The sequence below is a fragment of the Octodon degus genome, unplaced genomic scaffold (assembly GCF_000260255.1).
Source record: "Octodon degus isolate 3935 unplaced genomic scaffold, OctDeg1.0 scaffold00028, whole genome shotgun sequence".
Classification (NCBI taxonomy): Eukaryota; Metazoa; Chordata; class Mammalia; order Rodentia; family Octodontidae; genus Octodon; species Octodon degus.
In genome coordinates, this window is record NW_004524604.1 from 14032463 (window position 1) to 14038342 (window position 5880).

At 41.2% G+C, this 5880-nt stretch overlaps 1 pseudogene; it reads right to left on the reverse strand.

The window, feature by feature from the left end:
* LOC111816203 overlaps positions 1–5880 on the reverse strand; it is a 17023-nt pseudogene that overhangs the window by 990 nt on the left and 10153 nt on the right.

Consider the following 5880-nt stretch of genomic DNA (forward strand, 5'->3'; position numbering starts at 1 on the left):
GGAAGAGGAAGAGGAAGAAGAGGAGGAGGAGGTAGAAGAAGAAGAGGAAGAAGAGGGGGAAGAAGAGGAGGAGGACGAGGAAGAGAAAGAGGAAAAGGAAGTATTTAGACATATAAAACGTGCTCATTCAATTTTCTCCAAAGTTCTCACTTAAAAGCAATTTAGGGAATAGTGAATAGTAATTAGACTGTGTTTTAAATTTCTGTATCTGTCTTAAAGTAACTATGATTACATGTCTCCAAGTTTTCTCTAGAAAAGTCCAGTTTGATTTTTCATAATTTATATTCTGAATATGTAAATATTCTATTCTGCGAGCGAGGTGCTGTGCCGCTGCACTCTATTACCAGCTTTAACAATTATCATATTCATATTAGTTTCCATATTAAGGTGTTTCTCTGTGAAGATCCCATTCCCATGTATGTATGTATCATGCTTTGATCATGTCCACATTCCTTTCTGCCCCTACCTCATAATCTCCATTCCTGTCCCTAATAGTTCCTTTTCTATGATTAGGTCTTTTTTTTTTTTTTTTTTTCTTTTTCTTTTCAGAACTGGGTATTGAACTCAGGTCCTTACACTTGCCAGACAAGCGCTTATTCTACTGAGCCATCTCTCTGGCCTCTGGTCATTTTTTCAAGTGTCTTTTTTTTTCTTTTTTTGAGACAAAAATCTCACTGTGTATAGTTCAGGTTGGCCTTGAACTCACTGTGTTGCCCTTCTGGTCTTGAACTCCCAGCTATTCTCCTGCTTCAGCTTATTGATTGCTGAGATTGCAGATGTGTACCACCACACCTGGCTTCAAGTTTATAAAAATGAGAGAAAAAAAATGCAATCCTTGTCTTTCTAAGCTTGACTTATTTTGGTTAATCTGATGTCAAAATGTTCCATCCATTTTCCTGCAAATAACATGATTTTATTCATGATGGGTGAATAATTCTGTATTGTGTATTTATTACACTGTGGTAAATTGACAAGGGGTGGTCAATTTGTAAAAGCTAGCTGAACTGAATCAGCATGGTGCTGGGTGTGGAAGGCTACTTAAAGACTGTTGCCAACAGCATAAAAAGAGAACTGGAGGGGAAGATGGTGTGCCGTTGATGCTCATAGAGAAGCTTGGCATACTGGCTTTCCTGTTATGAGTGTGGCTGTGCTCATCCTCAGAGGAGGATCCTTGTCACTGAGAATGGCTGCAGTTTACTTTGGGAAAGCTGTGCTCCTTGAGTTTCTCTTCCTGGCTGCAGTGCAAAAGACCCCTCAGCCTGCTGACACAAATAATCCATCCCCGCTTGTGTAGACTTTCTGACATCTACCACTGACCTTTGGGCCTTTCCACTGTAGATCCGTGATACAGACTTGTGTGAGACATTGTTGTAGGCTCCAGGCCTCCAGCTGGGTAAATGGAGGACTTTGCCTTGGGTTCGAGGTCTTCCGCTGGACTCATGTGGGACAATGCCTTGGGATTCAGGCCCTGAACCAGAGTATTTGGTTTTCTAGTGTGTAGACAGATCTGTATTGTTTTGCATTTCACTGTTTGGGTGAATATCATAAAAAATAACCCTATAAATTATGTGTCCTGTTGTAGTGGACAGCTAACTGGTGGGCAAGCTCTCACACCCAGCTGAATTGAACTAGTGTGATTCTGGGTATGGAAGACCCACTTGTGAATTTTGCAGTAGCATAAAAAGCAGAACAGGAGAAGCTGTTGAGATGCTGTTAAGGATGCTGTTTGGAGAAGCTGTTGGAGCTATTGGAAGCTGCTAGTTCTCTTGGGCTATTCTGCTGGAGGACGTTGTCATGCTGGCTTTCCTGATGAACATGGCTGTTCTTATTTAGAGGAGGAGCTCATTGTCACTGAGAATGGCTATGGTTCATTTTGGTGGAGCTCTAGTCTTCATCTTGAGCATCACTTCCTAGGTGCAGAGGGGAGTATGGTGCATGGCTCTGTCTCTTGGAGAAGATTGTCATGTTGGCTTTCCTGATGGGAGCCCAGACTTCCTTATTGCTGTAGGAGCTCAAGACCTCATTGTTGCTGAGGATGGTTGTGGTACTTTTGTAGGAACTCTGCTGCTTACCTTGAGTGTTGCTTCCTGGCTCTGGTGCAGATCCCTCAGCCTGCTGGCACATATCCTTCATCCAGCTGTCATAGACTTTCTAGGTTTTACCACTGACCTTTGGCCTTCCCAGTGCAGATATATAAAGGAGGCCTACATGAGACATTGTGGTGGGCTCTAGGCCTCCAGCTGGACTTGTGAGAGGCATTGTTATAGGCTCTAGGTTTTCAAATGAACTCATGCACAGTATTAGAATCCAGGCCCTTGGCTGGATTCTTTGGTCTTTGGTGTGTGACATACTTCTTGCAATAATTCTTTGGCTGATTCACTATAAAATAATATTATAAAATATGTTCTGTATTGTATTGTTTCCCGTTGGGGAAAAAAAAAACAAAAACAAAACAGACCACAACACCTGTATTAAGCTATTTCCCTTGCAAAACCTAAATACAACAAACATCTTTTCTTTATCCATTCATCTAATAGTAGACACCTAGGCAGATTCCGTTTCTTGGCTATTATGAATAATATCATAGGGAACACATAAGCATCTCTTTTCCCCCAGAACTTCCATACTATTTTCCACAGTGGCTGTGTTGTGGGCAGCTGAGTTAGAAATATTATAAGTCAGTCAGATCTAGGTCCTCAAGGAGATCATGTGGAAGAGAAGATGACCTTGCAACTATGGGAGAGACAAGACACCCCTGTTGTGGGCCAGACCTCAGACAAAAGATTGAACAAAGACATATCTCCCTAAAGATAAGCATCTGGGATTGATAATCACCTTGAGGAAGCCAGGAAGTCACTAATCTCATCCCTACAGCATAATCCTGTTCTATATTCGCATCTGCTTGTTATGTGATGTGCTTTCCCATTTGGTCCTGGATTTAATCAATTTTACCTGAGCAATTATGTCCCTAATCTTATTGATTGACCATAGTTTTGTCCTACCTTATTCCCACCTAGCAAGTTCCCATGTTTCACACCATCTCACCTCATGGATTTGCTCTATAAATATCCCTAGAAAAGGCAGATTCCTGGAGCAACCCTTAGGGTCCCCTTCTGTCTCTCTTTTGGAGAGAAGCTTTCTTTCCCCCAATAAATATATTCTGCTCCTAACCTCTGTTGTTTCTAAAATTCATTCTTCAGTTTTAGAGAACATGAACTCATCCCAGGTATCTTTCTGGTTGGGAGTTTCATTCCCCTATATCAGCTACACTAATTTATATTCCCCAGCAGTGTACAAACATTCCTTTGTCTCCTGTCCTCAACAGCATTTTGTTATTTTTTTAATGACTATTCAGCTCACTTGTTTAGCTACCCTATCCATGAGGCAGGCATCAGCCATTGTGGTTCTCAAACATTTCGACTTCTATTGGGGCCTATAGTGTGAGCACTGTGGTCTTCCTGGTCTTCATGTTTAGATTGGAACCCAGGTTTTTGAGGGCTCCTACTTGCAGAAAACAAATTATGGGCTGTCTCAGCTCCCATAATCAAAGTAGAGAAGTTAGTGGATTTGTCTGTCTGTCGTCATCAAAAATATTAGGAAACAAATTTTAAAAAGTATAGATGGGTTTATTCACAATTTGGACAAAATGTTAAGGCAGCTGGGAAGCACACCCTAAAGATTCAACTAGTGAGGGGAGGATGGGTGACCAGAGCAAAAGCCCAGAAATAAGCACATAGTGATGCAACCAGGCTGTGAGAACTTTGAAAATCTGGTTCTGCTGAAACTTTCCTAGTACTGATAGAGGGTGCGGATAGAGGACCTCCAGATAATACAAGGGAAATAAATGTAACTCCCACCCTCTTAGATGTCTACAACCCTGAGTTCATGTTCTCTAAAATCAAGGAATGAATTCCTAGGGGCAATGGACGCTAAGAATAGTAAAATTTCTTGACAGTTTATGTCAAAGGACAGAAGGAGGCCCAGAAAGTGAGTTGTCTGCCAACTCTGCTTCTCAAGGGTTTATTGAGCAAAACCACAAGTTGAGGCAGGTTCAAGGTGGAATAGAACTGCAATCAATCAATAAGATTATAAGTATGGTCTCTTAGGTACTATTGATCCAATGGAAAACCACAAAGTAAGCATGAGGTGGGCCAAGACTCAGGTGAACCAATAAGGTTACAAAAACTGTAGTTGCTTAGGTAAATCAATTAAATGGGGAACAAATTGGGAAGCAAGCCAGGCAGCAAATGTACAAGAAAGGGACAAGGACTTTCCTGAACTGGGTGGGTTAGGGTTTGTCCTCCACCCAAGTTGATTGATGCCTATTTAGAATATTAATCACTGCTGGTAACTTTCTAGGGGAAGTGTACAGGTGAGTAGTTCCCATTTTTCTTGAATCCTGGCCTTCAGTGAATTTGCATCCAGCCACAAGTGTCTTCTGCACTGACTTTTTGATGGCCTAGCCCTGTCTGATGACTTACAATATTTCTAAATAATTTATCTATCTATAATACTTCCAGGCCTGGCGGCCACAATTTTACCTTCAGCATGAGGAAACTAGAACAACTTGGTTTTTAAAATCGTACCAAGTTAAAGCTTTTCTTTCAGATTTCCTGTTTTAGTATGACAACTTGAAGAGATAATTAACCCTAAATTTAAGCCAAAACAGCAGAAGTCATTTTTTCAAGCTGCAAAGTTGAAAAACTTCCTATGCAAGGGCCTCTGATTTGCAGGCAGTTTTTCTTGTAGGCAGCTAAATTAGACAGAAATATTATAGGCAGGCCAAGGCCTCAAGGAGACAATATGGAAGACAAGGTGACTTTGCAGCTTTGGAACTGACAGATGCTCCTGATGTGGGCCAGACATCAAGACAGAAAAGTAAACAAATGCAGCCCTATACTTTCCTAGGGACTGGGCATCAGGGATTGATATTCTAACTAGGTATCAATCACCTTGAAAGAGTTCAAATGAGTCAGTAACTCAACCTCCAACAGGAAGAGACCCTGTCCTGTATTCATGTCTGCTTGCTATGTGACTCGCTTCCATTGGTTAACCATAGTTTAGGTCCATGTAAGCAAGTTCCTATGTTCTCCACCTATGACGCACTTTACTGCATGGTTCTATTCTATAAAAATTCCTGGAAGAGACAGATTCCTGTGGCCAACCTGCTCAGGTCCCTCTTCTGTCCTTCACTCGGACAGCATTCTCTTCCGCAGTAAATATATTCTGCTCTTAACCTTAATATATAAATATATTCTGTTCGTTCCTAAAATTCAGTCTTCAGTTTTAGAGAACAGGAACTCATCCCAGATATCTTTCAGGTTGGGAGTTTCATTCCCCTATATCACTTTCACCCATGGATTTGAGAATAGGGACACCCCTCTTGATGAGGGGATACCATCCATTAAAGTCTCTTCATCTGCAGCAAGCAGCAGGAAAACTGCACCGTGAAGGCACATCCTCTTCTTAAAACCCTGAGCTTGGAAATCACATATTTGTTTCTTCTTAAATTCCATTGCCAGTAAGTAGCTCAGTCGGATGGCCACATTTAAATGAAAGAACAGCCATTTATTGGTAACAACTCCACTTCATGAAAGATGGAATAAAATAGGTCAGGTAGCCTCACAGCACAGGACAGATATATTTTCAGGGTTTCATCTCTGAATGGTTATACACTCAAGATGGTGACATATCTTTTCCTATATTCTTTCTGGTTACAAGTGTGTGGAATTTGTTTAATACATTTTCCTCATGATTACTTCCAATGGCTGAACTTGCATTCTAGCAGCAGAGGGAGAAGCCAAGGTGTCACTAAAGGCTGGAATGACCAATAATCCATATTGTACCCAGAGGAAATTTTCTTTTTCTTTCTCTCTCTCT